Source organism: Agelaius phoeniceus, chromosome 2 (assembly GCF_051311805.1).
Source record: "Agelaius phoeniceus isolate bAgePho1 chromosome 2, bAgePho1.hap1, whole genome shotgun sequence".
Taxonomy (NCBI): domain Eukaryota; kingdom Metazoa; phylum Chordata; class Aves; order Passeriformes; family Icteridae; genus Agelaius; species Agelaius phoeniceus.
In genome coordinates this window covers 70,902,443-70,919,116 of record NC_135266.1, presented here as the reverse complement: position 1 = coordinate 70,919,116, position 16,674 = coordinate 70,902,443, and the positions used below count along the sequence as shown (strand labels likewise).

Sequence of the window (16,674 nt, the reverse complement as noted above, 5' to 3'; positions counted from 1 at the left end):
TGCTCCCCAACCCAGCACTGCCACCACAAGCCTCCCTCTGAACTCACAAGCATCAGTGCTGCTCCTTCTACGGAGGAAAGGAGGAGGACAGCCAAAATCTGCCTGCTCAGCCAACGGGCTGAACAAGAATTCTGGGTGTGAGCCCCAGAACTGCATTCAAAAGACCTGAGTGGCTGAAGGGAGCCTGCTCTCCTGAATGTTGAACCTGTTCCCTCCAACAACGTGGAGTTCAACACGCAGACTCCGCAGCTTTAGCTGTACTTTGCAACATGAAATTTAACATTTTAAGATTTCATTTAAACTCAGGCATGCCACATGATTGCAAAGAGCAGCTGAATAATGAGATTTATGGGAAAGAAAGAAAAACCTATCACAAAACCCCATATTATACCTACCTAAAAAAAAAAAAAAGCATTCACAAAGGAAGAGGTAAACAACTTTTACCCTCATTAAAAAGTTGAGAAATGTGCACACCACCACTAAAATATAATTAATACACAGCCTTCAGGAGAGTCCAAAGGAGCAATTTAATTAACCACCCACTGATTTCATAAATGACAAGAACACACAAAGGTAATGGCACCTTATAATTGAAAATGTCCTGTTTGTTTAGCTGAGCAATTGTGCTGGTCTATGTTGTGCATAAATATGAGGAAACACATTTTTAACTAATGACATTTTAACTTTGTAAGGTGCAACAGAACAACATAATGCCCCCAAAACAGTCACTGTATACCTCACTTATTTAATGCCTTTACCCAATAATCTCTAAGTCGCTGACAATCATTGGTTTTAACCTTTATGAACTTTTCTGATGGGCTTTTTCTACGCCCTATTTAGAAATGTGGAAGAGGTGAGAGGAAAAAAAAAAAGAATTTTACTGGTATGCCATTTCAAACAAACTATTGCCTCATTCAGGGACTTAGTTTGTATCTGTAGTTCTCCCATTTTTGTACAAAGAGACCCTCTGTGAACCCCATGAAATATTTCTGCTGACGATCTTCTAGACTCATTTTCTCATTTTCTTTCTTTTCTTTCACATGAAGAAAGTTTCTTTTCAGCTACTACATTCTTTGTAAATGAAAAAGAGAATCAGCTCTTACCAAGGTAGGAAAAGAACACAGTGAAACATGTGAAAGGCTCTTCCCTGGTTTTTTCATTGAACTTTTCAGGGATAAAGCTGGAATTAATATTCCTTTTCGCATTCACAAAACTCAAAATGCCTTTGTGCTGCTACATTAAAACCATCAAAGTCTATTTGACTGAACATGAAATAGAGCAACATCTGAATTTATGAGCTGTTCATCTCCCTATCTAATGGACACACTTAGAAGCGCTTAAAAGAGATACGGAGAAACTGGAGAAGGCCCAGAGAGGGGAAAGATGATCAAAGGACTGGAAAGTCTGCCATATGAGGAGAGGCTGAGAGAACTGGGTTTGTTCAGCCTTGAGGAAAGGCTTAGGGGAGACTTTATCAACATGTTCCAGTATTTAGAGGGTGGCTACAAAGAAGCTGAAGACTCCAATTCTACAAGGAGACATGGAAAATATGAGGGCTTATGGGTACAAGTTATCTCTGTGAAGACTCTGATTGGACAAAAAAGGAATGTTTTTCACAATGAGAATAATCAGCCCTTGGAATAATTTCCCCAGGGAAATGATGGATTCCCAAATGCTGGACACTTTCAAAATGCATCTGGAGAAGGTGCTGCACCACCTTGTCTAGCCTGTGCTTCTGTCAAGAAAGGTTGGACAAGATGATCCTTGAGGTGCCTTCCACCCTGGTATTTTCTGATTTTAAGACTTATACTTGCTTTGGGGCATGCATAACTTAAAATAACAGACTGAAAAGATTCTTCAGGCATAGAAGTGTCCGTGGCAAAGCTGACTTGCCGGATTTTTAAAAGGCTATCCCTAAAGCATTTAACAACACACCTACAATGATCCTGAGCAGTCCAACACCACCCCAGCAGCAGGGTGTACAAGGATGGATGTCTTGCACATCAGTCTCAGATCTCTCATCCCACCTGTCCACTTTATCAGCCACCATGCAATGACATCAATGACTTTACATAACATTGTCTCCCTGCCCACCTAATACAGAAAAAGCATTCCTCAACAGAGATTGTGGCATTAAATGTTGATCCCAACAGCATCACTGCACAATGGAACTACCTGAAGTGATTAGGTCACGTGTACACATTAAATACACACTTCTGCAATTCTGGATCCAAGAGTGAAATCTTTACTTAGTGGTATTAGCTGGTCATGTTGACAGTTCCTGAGTTTCCCATCATTAGGTATTTATGGTATTTACTCAGTCTGTAGCAAACTGTCACCAACCACACCTAACTGGATTAGCTGCCCATCAGTGATGCCACCAGATATATAAACATCTTTTTTAAATTATGAAAGCTTCCATTACATTTATGCACTGTGGTTTACTTACTAATCAGATGAGGAAAGAAGAGTTCTTAAATAAATACCATAAAGCATCCTCTAATATTTTTTCTAAACTTTTTTCCAAGTCCTTCCAGCTTTCACATGTTACCTGAAAGCATTCACATCAGAAACTGGCAAGTCCCAGGTACTGCCTGTGCCCCATGCCCCAGCAACAGCACTTTGGGTTCCTTGTTACTATTCCTTTTGGTTCTCAAAGGACCTTTGGTCACATTACTACAAGATTGAGCACAACAGTGTTTTCCAATGGTTAATCATGGTAACTGCTGCATGTTTCCAGGATGCATTCACCCTCTGAAAGTGGTTTAGATTTTCTGCTTCTAAATGTTACAAAAATATACTGCTTGAATTCTAATACATCATTCAACTGCCTACAGCTTCCAAAACAATCTGGACTGCTCAAACTGAGTTGTTTCTAATATTTACTACTGAAATGAACTTTATCAGAAATAATGACTTTATTCCATGCCACCAGCATATTTTGAAAGAAAATCATGCTCCACAAGTCTCTGAAAGAACTCCATTTACCTATCATATTTCTCCCTAACAACTGCACTCAAAGTTTCTCCAGTGGTCTTACCTGCAGTAAGAGCTCACCCATAGTACACAGATTCCATGTGCTAAGTTAACAAAGTAAGAAGCATTAGGAAAGGGACTGAGCACAGCCAGAAAAAACCTTAATCAGACAACACTTGTTACAAGTGTTCCACTGGGGAAAGCTCTCAAAGATAAGCAGTGTTTTATTAACTCACCAAAAGTCACCTGGTATGTTAGGACTCCCTGTTACTTTCCACTTGGCAAGTAACAGGGAGTCCTAACACAAAAGAGCTCTTAATTTTTCACAAAATATCAGAACTTCCCATTGCAGCAAGCAGAAATACCAGATCTTGAAGGCTACCTTCCTCAAAACCTTCCTGTAGGAATTCCTGTACTGCCTGTTTCTTTTTAAGTGGGTTAAATGCTTCCGATTTCCCCCCTACTGTTAGGAAGATTATTTTTTCCTTTATAACAGCATTCTCCCAAGTTCTCTCCTACACAAGTTTGAAGAGAGAGCCAAGGTTGTTGGCAGCTTGTTTATGAAACTGGCCCTAACTATTTCCCCAGTCAGCCCAAAAGGAGAGACAGTAGCTGTCCATGCTCCCTCCTGGGGTGATCACTCAGCCTACTTCTATGGGATATGGGATGGATGCAAGGAAACAACTTATTAAGCGATCAAAATACACACAGAAAAATAATTAAGTTTAAGTATTACATGAGAGATGTAAGTAGTCTATTAATTGCATCTTCTAGATTAATTTCTAATTCCATCAGGTCATGGCACAGTGAAGTAATTTAAATCAAGGGATTTAACAGTGTTTTGAATTAGTTTAATAATGCTAAACCTTACTGTATATATTCAAGTATTTAGCTCACAAGAGCTGCTATTTTTTTACCATTCTGTAGTATTAGTTTAAAAATCAAATTGATTTCATTACCATTCCTGGTAGAGAACCTTATTTAAATTTTACAAGAATAATGAAAATAAACAATACCATTTCACATTTAAACACAACTTAAACCTTTAAACTTAGAAGAGCTCAATTAAACAAATCATACCATTAATTATTGCAAAATTAATTCTTTTGGGGCAGTAATATTGCTTTTTTCCCCATCTGTCCCCACTGCCACCAAAGGCTTGTAGGCTTGTTCAATTTCTACCACTGAACAGCCCTTCTATTTGCTGGTATTCCATCACAGCACACAATTGTGAAAGCAGACGAGTCTTGCCTTGAGCTTGGATCATTGCTCCCAAAAATCTCATCCTTGCAAAATTTCTTTTGTGTTCTCAAAGTAAGAATAAATAGAAAATAAAGTATTGTCCAGCGTGGTTTTTCAGTTTCTCTGCACACCAGCAGTTTGACTACCTCAACATCAACAGGCCTGCTCAGCACAGGGCTGGCTCTCGCACAACCCACGCAGATTCCTCAACCCAGCAGCTCAGACAGCACTTGCTATGTTTTAGCAAGTACCTGCTGCTGACTGCTTCCATTTGCACAGGCTTTCCCATGGCTTCTGGCTGTACAAGCAACCCTCAGGGTGCCTTTCACTAGCTCTATCTCATTTCACATTTCAAGAGAACAGAAGAACACAGGGCTCAGCTCAGATAACTTGTAGCTCACAAATCCAGATCTTATGCCATCTCTCTATGCCTCTACCAGCATCACAGCTGAAGGGTTATTTTTAAAATGTCTTATGTATGTACATTACCTGGTTTAGTGAAATAGAAAATAGTCTGTGTATTTTTCTTTGAGTAGAATTTTCTATCTGCTGTAAAACTGTCTGGGCAAACAACTTTAAAATTCCTTAAGGACATCAAATGTCCTTAAACTCAATTTTCAGAACTGAGAGGAGGAATCCACTCTACTGCTACATTTCCTAAGTAGTTTCTTACAGAAGAATTACATTAAGAGTTGGGAAAAAAATCAGTTATTTCCATGCCAACTCCTGTATTCCCTTTTTATAAACTCAAGGATTTCTAAATACACATAAACATCTTAAATAAATAAATAAAACACAGGAAAATCTTTCTTCCAGAATCACTTTGCAGTGTAACGAGAACAGTACTTTTCCTTTACTGCATTGTTATGTTCTGGTACTAACCCAAAAGTTCACACCGTTTTCATTTCTTTATTGCCAATAGCCATCTAGGAAATGCTGCCATCAATAGTAAATCTACATGAAGTCACACTCCTCTGGTGCATTTTGTGAATAGCAATCAGTTCATAACACAATCCCGTTCGGTTTAAATTCAGTTTATTCTTCAATTACTCTGCTAGCCCAACTCTAATTTATTATATTTTCTGGTACATTTGATTTTGAATATTATGACATCCTGGCTCATGCCATTAGAGAGGAACCATAAAATGGTGAGGCTGTCTAGGGATGGCTGAGAGTAAGATAGCAACAGCCTGGAAAATTAACAAGACTGCTGTCTGTGCTCAGCTAGACCGCTTCTGCATTAGCACTAAAAAAATATTTCTCTAATACAGATTTGTCATCCAGGAATAGCCTCAGCAGCACCATAAAACCCCAGCCAGCACAACAGGCAGCTGGAGTGGATGGGTGGGCAGACAGCAGCCTCTGAGCCCACTGGGGCAGCTCAGCTGCAAAAGAAAGGAAACGCTGGCCCTGCTGCTGCTTGGAGCTCACCAAAGAAAGAAACCAACACTGTTCTAAATGCCATCAATACTATATACATTGATTTTTGGGTGGGCTTTTTTTAGCCTTGCACTGTCTCGGTCCTAACTACCATCTCTTTCTCCCAGCACCCAAGGTGAAGAAATGGGAGGCAGCAGCAGAAGCCTGCTCAGAGGACCTTTCTTGAGAAGCTGGGCAGAAGTGAGGGCTTCACCTTCCCCTCCAGCTTGATGACTGACTGCATTAACCTCCAGGGCACGCTGCCAGCCCCACCTGCTTACTCAGGCTTTTGCCAACAAGGGAAGCTCTCACTGCACTGCTTTGTCCTTCGAAGATGCATCCTTTTTCACTTACTTCTGATTCCTGCCGAACATTTGGAGTTGGAACTCCTGAATCCAAAAATGGAGGGGTAGTCCTGATGGGGAAATATCAGACTCTTGTATTGATATCTGACCTTTGTTCCTACAACAGATTCTGACAACCTCAAATATGAAAAATGCTTATGTTTCTGCACAGCTTGCTCTGTCCCAAGAAATTCCATGCTGGGTTTTGAAAACAATGTGTATTTCCCATCTTTTGTTCTGAAAGCCTGGAAACAGCTTACCAAAACAACATGCAAGAGTGAATGATTTACAGGGGAACCCAGGCAGGCCCATTGGAAAGAAGTTGTAATGGGGGAAATCTGGCTGGACCCAAATCCTCACTCATTACTTTGTCCTCCAGGAAACAAACCAATCAGACTTATTTTCCCCTAAAGCATAATACAGTTTTCAGCTGTCTCTAAGCTGTCTTGTAGCTCAGGCAGTATTTCCAGCTCCTTCTAAACGTCACAAGCAATAAGGATTTTACTAATGATGTAATTGCTGCAAATGTTGCATTAAAAAGATGCCTACAATTACATGGAGGTAATTTATAAAACTAAGAAATGCCATGCTTTAGCTTATCCACTGCATTTCAATTTTCCCTCACTTCTCCTGAACCTATGCTGTAACTCAGTTGCTGGTTTCTATTCTAAAGCTTTTTTCCCCCTGCAACTCAATCCCACACAAAGGACAGACACAAAAGGAGTGACATAAAGGATGCCTAAGTATCTTTCATTGTTAAGTTACTTGATTTCACACATAGGAAACCCCACTGAAAGACAGTTATTGGTGCATGAGAAATAGGGAGTACAGTTACAACTTGTGAAGCCTGATGGAGTCAGAGCAAATCCAATCAGGCCATATTTAGGTGGGATGAAGAGGGACAGAGGGGCTCTCCCCTCCTGTTAAGAGCTATCACATGCTCCAGTGTAATGCAACATGACCACCATGATGAGAAAGAAAAGCTCCTCTCATTCTGGTGTGTTGGTACCAGGAAAACACACCACCCAAGTTCTTCAGAAGCAATGACAACTCTGGCTGTAACCATTTCCCCTTCCCAATCCCATGTACTCATAAGTCACCTGCCTATGCTTACACTGCAAATCAATGCACACGCTCCAGTGTCTCCCGGCACCTGCTCTCATTGCCCTGTGTTTGAAACAAATCCTGAATTGAGACTTGATTTCACTTCCCAGCAGGCAGAGTAATCAATCATCATCAATAATTGATGTCAGTTGGTTTCATTTGGGGCATTGCCTTGGGCATGCAACAGAGAGTTACGCTATGCACCAAGGAAAGGAGGATTTGTATATAAAATGATTTGATAATCTGAAAAAATCCCTCAGTAAACAATGGAAATTTACAGATAATCGTATTAAAGATTAGAGTTGTTTTAAAACAATGCAGAATGTATTTGAGAACATCTGGGGAAAAAGATGGTATACTAAAAGCAGAATCTTTGGGGAAAATATATTCCCCCTCAAACAGGAAACAGTAATTAATTCATTATTAAATCCTAATCCTTGTCAATTCATGTTAAATCAGAGCACTTTTTCTAATAAAGACTGTTATCATTATACTTAAATGCAATTTTATAGATAAATATGTAAATATATTTACACACAGTTTTAACTCTGATTAAATGATTGCTTGATTATTTCACTTATTAATTGCTTCCAATTTATGTCAAATTTGAGAAGCAGGATAATTTTATGTCAAAAAACTAAGTTTAATATTAAAAAAGGACAGAACAACATGTGAAGTAAGAAAAATATACCATGAGAGCAAAAGCAATTTGGTCTTTCCTTTCATGTTTACTCATCAGCTGGAAAATTAAGAAAATAACTCCTCTTATCTTACAAAGGTTACTCTTTTTCCATCACCCATTTACTGTGTTCTGAAGTTTTGGTGTGGCAATTTATATGAAAATCCCCACAATGAAACCCATGAACTGTTCCTGACATTTTCTATAATCAGTGCTGACAATTAACAGTACTGCTCTCCTATTTAAACAGTACATGACTGAAGTTCCTCACTGCTGTAACTGCTAACAGCATCAGAAGACTATATACTTCACAACTAAAGAGTAAAAACTACAGAACAGAACAATAATTAAATTGGTAAAAACATCCTAGATCATATTCCTATAATGTCTTTCACTAATGTCATGGCTTTGCATGCATCAATAATTTGTATTTCTTTTCCATTCTTCCATAAAAATAATTAATGTTAGAGCTAAATCTGGCAGGATTTCTAAGATCTGAAAAGAAAGAAGGAAAAGAGAAAGCACAGTTCTTTCCCTTGTTTTTTCCCTTTTTGTGCTGTTTTACTTCTTCACATACAGAAATTTTATATATACACACGCACGTGAAGTTCAATGACAAGCAAAATGTTAACCAGATCTGCACAAGCAGCTATTAGATTGAGCCTTAGCAAAGAAAGCCCATCAGGGATGCTCTGTTGTAACATCATCATAACTGTGCTGAATTCAGTGACTTCCTTGGGAGCAGAAGCAGGCAAAAGGACTCTCATGCCCATAAAGAGCCCTATGGAGTCACTGCTGTGGATTCAATTGTACAGTCAAGCTACAGGGATGGCAAAATAGGACTTTACATGTGATACATCACCTGAAAAATTATATATGTAGGATAGCAATTGCTCCTAACACATATGGGTGCATTGTAGTGAAGTCCCTTCTCTCCTGCCTATCAACTTAACCTGCTTTGCAGGTTTTCGGGTATAGACAGACTCGCCTATAAGAACACTTTAGAACAAACCATGCTCTTTATCCTCAAAGTCAGTGTCAGCTAAAACATAACTCTCTCCTCTTTGACAATCTGAGGCAAAAATAAAAATCTCAGCACAATGGTGACATCACTGTGTGAAATAAGTTGCCTTCACTGAACTTGAAGCTTACTTAAAGGCTTCACCTGTTGTGAAGCTCCCATGTGATTGTTTGTAGAAGGCAAAGAAGCAAGTCAAGCTGTACTCAAAATTTCCTAGTCAAGTATCTTCAACTTCGTAACAGCACAACACCTCAGAACATTTCCTGGCTTCACAGCTTTCCAAACTTTTCAAAATATGAGTTAACAAAGCATTACACTTCTACAGCATTTCTCTGGTCAATGGCACACATCCCTTACTGCAGAAGAAAGGACTGTTAACAGTTTTCATTTCACACTCCAGTAACCCAAAATCTTGTGTTACCACTCACTTTAGTGTTAATTTTCCCACAGATTCTCTTTTTCTGCTTACACGGCAAGACAGCTCAGGTCAAGTGCTCAGACAAGCTGTGCTGCTGATTCTCCTTTTTACCACCACTGAATCACCTTCACTTTTGCCTCACCGCAAAGTTATTTTCCCTGCAAAAAAGCAGTAGAGCCACATTCAATAGAAAGTCAGCAGCTACAGTCAAAATGGATTTCAAAGTGGGGAAAAAAGCCCTCCTCACAACTAAATCCTTATAGATTTTTTATGCAGGATCATTCCAACACTGTACAAATACACTACGATAGGTATATTTGCTGCTGTGCATGTGGTCAAGTCCAATTCAGTTAATGTCCCTTCCAGCTACAGAATATAAAAGTATCAGTGCTGAACAGACATGCTGAGCAAACCCCCTGATAGCAGGAATGAAGAGTAGTTACTTTGCCAGACAAAGTAGAAAGATACCTTTTTTATTGGTGATTTCAAAAAAAGAAATATTTGGGAGCTGTCACTGAATTCTTATGAAGCTTTCTTACGCGTATGTAGAGACCTAACTTATACACGGTTTTAAGACATTTGCAAGAAATGCATGGCAGATCCACAAGTATTTTTAGCCTAATCCAATCTGAATGAGCCTAGCCTTACCTTTTATGTCTAAAAGGGATTAAAATAGTTAGGAAGCAAACCCAAAATCTGAAGGCATTCAATGCTAGTTTAACACTAGGCAGGAAACCCTGTGAATTTTAAACCTTCAATCTTCATTTGAAGCAGAAATGACAGTTCAGCGACGGACTAATTGTAAAAATAGACCAGGAATTGACTGGTACTAATTTTTAATTAACATAAAGGCAGGAACTGGGTGAGCCTTCATTAGCTTCTGTCAATAACAATAAAAGGCTGGGAAAACTGCTCTAGAACCAACAAGACATAAAAACAGGAAAAAGAGGCCAGACAGAAGGAAACCCTCATCAACCTGCTCCGGAAAAAGCTTGACTGAAAATGTTTTTCGAGAAGTTTAAAAAACAAGTTACTTCAGTTCAGAGTTGGGGCAGCCCCTGGGGTGCACATGCACTGTGCCAAGGGTACTCAGAGCTCTTCGATCAGGACAGGGTTCATGGCAAACTCTCCAACATGATCAGAATGCTTACACAACACATTAGAATCTATATGGTCTTGTGATGCATTGACCAGCTTTCACTCACAGTTAATTCATTCTGGTTATAAACAAGTGTTAAACAACACGATTTAAAAAAAAGCAACGCAAGAGAAAATGACATGGGCCAGGACAATAGATCAAGTAAGAAGAGGGAAGAAGACAAAGAAGGGTGGGCCATTGGTAAATAAATGCATGAACTTGGAATTAACAATAAAGACTCCTCCTCTGCATGAAACAGCAATAGTGGTAACTGGTTTGGGTATTTTCTGTAACTTTTAACCTCCAAACATGTAGAGGCAACTTAATAAGATACATACTTAAGTATTTAATCTATCACAGATATTCAGTGCACTCTCCATGAGGCACATCCAGACATTAAGGTCTCCAGCTTGCTTCTTGAAATGTGACTTGCTCTAGATGGAGGCTACTTGGCCCTAAGATGGACTTTGAACGTGCTGTTCTATGCAGGCTGTTACTGATGGCAGTGCTGAAGTCAGGATGTGGTCAGTTTAAGAGCCTTGTAGGGGTTATTGGCTTTCTTCTTGGTGTTTTGGTTTTGCTGGGCAATTAGAGGAATTATTTGGATGACATGGCCACAGCCACAGAAACCCTCACCACAGGCTCCATTCTACTGCCACTATGACACAGCTCATTTCATCTAGGGACTATGAGGTATGTAGACAAAAGTGCTTTCACTTCATGACAAAGTAAAATCCACCAACAAAGGTGGCTCACTGATACCAAGCCAAGCTTTTTTTGTTTGCTTTTTTAAATTAAGATCTTGTTTGGGAATGCCAACCAAAACTCAATGTCCAGAAAAATCACAACACCTGGGTTCTGAAACATTGCTTTGTATAATAATAAAAGCCTCCTGGGTTGGTCCTTTCAAAGCCTTTCAGAGCAAACATGACATTTCTGTGGCAGAACACAACAGTTTGTCCTAGCACAAGACAGCAATCACAGAAAATCACTTTCCACAAACTGATTTTGGAAGTACAGCACACAAGTCAGCCTCCATCAGCTTTGGTTGAATTTCAATTTTCTTCTGTTGTGCAAAAAAACCCCTGCTGTATCAGCTTTCTTCTTCCTATCTATGAACTCTGAAACAAGGATTAGCACCAATTTGAAGAACAAAGAAGGCCACAGGAAGATAAGAGCTTAAAATCCTCCATCACAGGTATTCTTTGGTCTTTTGAGGTCACAGCTTTTGACAATGATACTGCAGTAAGAGAGGGTTGTCTGCGGCAGAGAGCTCAGATTCAAGCAAAAATTGCATGTGAAGAACGTAACAAAAATCTACACAACAAGTACAACTGCAAGAGTCAATAAAAAGTCAGCATTTAAGAACACTGACTTGAACCCAATAATAAACTGTGCCTTCTCCCAAATGTCTTCTAAAGAGCCAGCCCCTGGGAACATAGAACACAGGCATCCTGACATGTTCCACTGGGCTTGTGCAACCTCTTTGGAGAAGGTCATGGGAACACGCAGCGGTGGTGCGATCTTGGGGGCTGGGGAACACAGCCTGTATTGCACTTCAAAATCACTTCCACTGCAAGGAATGTACAAAGCAGAAGCAGGAAGCATGTAGCTCATTTTTCCCCACTGTGCAGAATAATATCTGACAGCACTACACCACTCCAGGCAACACAACCCAAAGGTCCTGGTTTGCCGTTCTGCAACTACTGGGTGCCTCCCTTTGCCCAGACACTTATGGGTTCTCCTTTAACATGGATCACTTTTCATTGTGCTCTATTGCTAGAAAAAGGATGAATAAGTCATAGTTCCTTCTGTTTCATTATCTAGAACTACTTATTACTACCATTTACACCATTTTAAAACTGGATTAGTTCATATATTGGATATACTACTTAAGCAAATTGCATTTTGTTCTACAACAAGGGTTCTTCTGAAAAACTTTGTATAATCCATCAAAAGTGGTTAAATGTGTCAAATCTCTCCAATTAAATACAAAAACACTTCCTCTTCCAAATAACAGAAGAGCCAACAAGAAGAGGGTCTATGCTGAACCTTGTTCTCACCAACAAAGAGGGTCTGGTACAGAATGTGAAACTAGTGGGGAGCCTCGGCTGCAGTGACACTGGAATGGTGGCATTTGAGGACCTTAAGGCAGTGAGCACAGCAGGCTCAGCACCCTGGGCTCCAGAAAAGCAGACTGGCCTCTCCAGGGATCTGTTTGGTTGAGCATCACGGGATAATGTCCTCAAGGGAAGAGGAGCCCAAAAAAGCTGGTTAATATTCAAAGATCAAAACGAGGCTTTGAGGAACCTGGTCTAGTGGCAGGTGTTCCTTCCTAGGGAGATTGAAACTACATGATCTGTAAGGTCCCTTCCTACTCAAACCATTCTGTGATGACTCAATGATTCCTCTCTGTGGAACAAAAGAAAAACAGCCAGGTAAAATAGAACATCTATCACTCCAGCCCAAAATGAACCAACTCCTCCTGGGTAAAATTACCTTCCATATAACATTGATCTGACTAATTTATAATCTAATAATTATTTTCCTACCCTATTTAATCTGGTTTATTGTTATGACAATAAGAAAATTCTAGACATTCTTAACAACATGCCACAACTCCAGAGCAATATCAACTTGCTTACTTGAAGCAAAAATGAGACTGCAAATATTGAGCTATGTTACCCCATGTTTCCATGTCAAAAATAGTTCCCACTATTTGAATGAAAAAAATGCAAAACAATTTGAAATCTTTATGCTCACAAGTTATCTGACTTTATATCAAACAGCTGCACACTTTGGCTTTTGTGTTCACCACCTAACAGAGAGCTCAGCAGGAGAGACTCTGCAAGACATTCCACTCCTGTTCCAGCCCGCAAATTACTTGCTAAACTGACATCCGCTGAAATAACTCTCTATGGGAACATAAAGGACTGACATCTCTGGTACCACCAAAGAAATAAAAGATACGTCTGTAGTACTGCAGAGCACATTGCAAGGATGAAGCCAGCTCGGGTACAGCACTGATATGCCCTGTAACACAACAGCAGGGCTGGGGGCATCTCCACACATGCCAAGGTGCAGAGCAGTCCCCTCAGCCACCTACGCTATCTCATGCAGGATACAGAGCAGGCAGTATGAAAACACACGACAGCGTCAGCCCATGAATTTTGCAAACATAAATCTCAACCTCAAAAACATTTACATGTAGGCTTATCATTAGGCCTAAGAGCAGACCCTGTCATTCCAAAAGAAATACCTGGAAGTTTAAAATTAAGCATATGCAAGCACAAATATCTACAGAATTAGAACAAAAAAACCCACAATATTATTAATTTTTATTGCTCCATAGAAACCTATACCTATCAATTATATAACTTAATACTAACATTTAAAAGCATTTTCTTCTTCAAAAGGCACTACAACTTCTAAAGGACAAACTCCACTGACCTAATAAAGCAATTAAATAGCATGTAATTCAATGGTGTCACATTAAAAATGCTTTTGCCAACAAAATCAACAAAGAATTTTCAAATATCAGAGACAAGCCACTGGCATGTCAAATAGGCAACCAGTTTCCCCTGTTGCCTTTTACACCAGGGAGCATTTTAACACCAAATGAATGATGTTTTCTTATTAGTTACAGCTGTTCGTGTCTAGTAGCTCTTTAAACAAGCAACATTTTGCTGATGCAAGGCAATAATTTATATTAATTATCTAATACACATTATGTCTTTATACATTTCACTTCAATATTGTTGGTATAACTTCTTCCCAGTTGCTTTCAAATATGTTAACATTTTTTAGAAGTACAGAAAAAGGAGGTGAAAGAAGAGGAGGATATTTTGGCATATTTGCAGATATACAGTTTTAACTAGTAGCTAACAAACTTCTGCTCTTTTTTAGTAATGTAGGCCCATAAATATATACAAAGATTGAGACCACTCAGTATGGGTAAAGGCTTACAAAAAAAAACTTTCACTGAGGTAATCAGTGCTTCCGTGGGAGCGCACAACAAACAAATGCCAAATGTTGCAATGTCAAAGCAGGACAGGTTTTAGTAAACTTATTTTTTAACCCATCTCAAGAGAACAGTATTTTTCCACCCAATCACCGGCTTACATTCCTCTTGCAAAGTTTTGTCCCTAAACTGTCACATTTTTTGTTGTTTTGGTAACAGAAAATTCAGGTGCAGTGTTAGGAAAAGATACTACCTTTGCAAATCTCAGACCCGAGTCCAAGGCCCTGGGCTCCCTCTTGCTGAAGTCACCAAGCAAAGTAAAGGGTGAGTACAGTCAGAAATTCATTACTGAAAATGCATGGCAAAATTATGAGTTTTAATATCCATACATTTTAGAATTGTAACAGTACAAGCACTTTAAAACATAATATTACAACCTTTTTTATTTAAAAAAATCTACTTGGGTACAATAGTGCTCTTTGCAGCCTGCTGACTCTGGAGTTAGTAATTTTATATTGTACTGTGTTCAGGGGAGAGGATTTCTTACTCAGTGATCTGATAATTAGAAAAAAAAAGAGTAATTATAAAGGACTCCTATTAGGTCTTACAGTTCTAGCAAGTACACTGGTACAACTTGTTTCCATTTTGAGGAAATTTGTTTTAATAAAGTCGGGGCAGCATATGGTACTAACATGTTTATTTTCCAAGTGGTAGGGACACTAACCAAAACCATCTGATGTTTCTTCCTAAGCCTCCTTGATCTGCTGCTGGATTGCAGCTTAGAATAAAGCATTACAAAGCCAGAAGAAGTGGGTAGAGGAATAAAAAAATAAAATCAGGAATTCAAAGCGTTTATTTAAAGTGAGTGCAGCTCAGACCAGTTCCTATTTTCAACAGAAGTCCAAAAGTATTTATGATTGGAAATTTATTTCCAGAGACTATCAAATGTAGTCCAAAACTAATCCTTCACAGACATTTTTTACTCTGCACACAAACAAAACCCAAACCCCTAAATCATGTAATTAAAAGAGGAATTAAAGGAAGCTCAGAAGTACTTAATAGATTTCTAGAGAAGTAAGCAATCAGCACTATGCATTATGAACACGGTAAGAAAAGTCACCAGAGACTACCAGATTGAGCCCTACCAGAGCCCCAGGAACGGTTTTCTCCGTTAGCTGACCGAGTACGATTCCGTCAAGTGCCATGATAATTTTAAAGTACGCCTTGTTAGGAGTATATAAGGCTAAAAGTTTTCTAACCACATTTCAGTGCTAAGAGCGAACAATTGATGGGAGAAACCAGGGAGCGTGGCTCAGAGCTCCGAGGGCTAGACTGAACGTTTGGAAATAGCTGCGAACCACACGGGCTCCAGCGGCATTTCGCAGCCAGCCCCGAGTTCCTCTGGCGCAGCTGTAAAACACACAACCTGAAACCCGCTCCTGCAGCAGGGGTTCGCTCGCAGCTGTTCCTCTGCCTCCCCCGCACGCAGTAATCTGACTCCTTTCCAGAAAAGAGCGTCTTTAATGAAGCCACACGAGAGCAGCATCGGTGCATCGGGGGACCCAGAACCAGGCGCTTTCCGAGTGGGTCTCCAGCCGCCGAGCCCACAGCTCAGCCTCGCAGAGCCGCGCTGCAGGGGCAGGCGCCGCCGAGCTCAGCCCCGCCGCCGAGCCGGGGGCTCCAGGGCGGGGACGCTGCTCCCAAGCTCCCACCTCAGCCCCGCACGGCGGCTCCGGGGCCCGGCCCCGCTCCCGTACTTGTTGCCCGCGCAGAGCGGCTCAGCCCGGCGCCGCCGCCCCCGCGGGGACCCCCGCGCCGCTGCCACCGAGGGAGGCTGAGCGGGGCTGAGCCGCCCGCACCGCGCGGGGCAGGGAAGTTACTCACCGCGCCGGCTCCGCGCAGCGCTCTCCTCCTCAGCCGCGCCAGCTGCGCCCGCCCCACCTTAAGGGAAGCAAACTCCGGGCAGCAGCACTTGCAGAACGTGTCTCGCCGGGCCGGGCCGGGCCGGTGCTCCCGCCTCCGCCCCGGGCAGCGGCGCGGCCCAAGTGACAGCGGCGCTCCGCCACTCCGGCGGCGGCCCCAGGCGCGGGGCCGGGCGAACCGCAGCCTATGGCAGAGGGGCCGGGGCGGGACGCGGCGGAGCCCCGGGCCGGGGTGTCCCCGCCGCTCGCCTGATCGGCTGTGCGGAGCCCGGAGCGGTGGGGAGCGCGGGCGGGGCTGGCGCGGAGGAGGGGCCGGGTGGGGCGCTGCTCGCCCGGGACTGCCCGCGAACCTGTCCCTGCCTGCGCGAGCCCTACGGCCGTGCCCGAGGAACAAACCCCGGGCGGTTCCGTGACTAAGAGCCCCAGCGGCGCTCCCGCCCTCCCGACACT

The 16,674-nt window shown here is 41.4% G+C and overlaps 1 protein-coding gene across 1 annotated transcript in view; it reads right to left on the bottom strand.

Moving 5' to 3' along the window:
- LNX2 (ligand of numb-protein X 2) overlaps nucleotides 1-16,643 on the bottom strand; it is a 59,739-nt gene extending 43,096 nt beyond the window's left edge. The window contains exon 1 of the mRNA XM_054627737.2: nucleotides 16,187-16,643. The gene's annotated coding sequence lies outside the window, so the exon portion shown is untranslated. The remainder of the gene's footprint in view (nucleotides 1-16,186) is intronic.
- Between the last annotated feature and the right edge of the window lie 31 nt (nucleotides 16,644-16,674).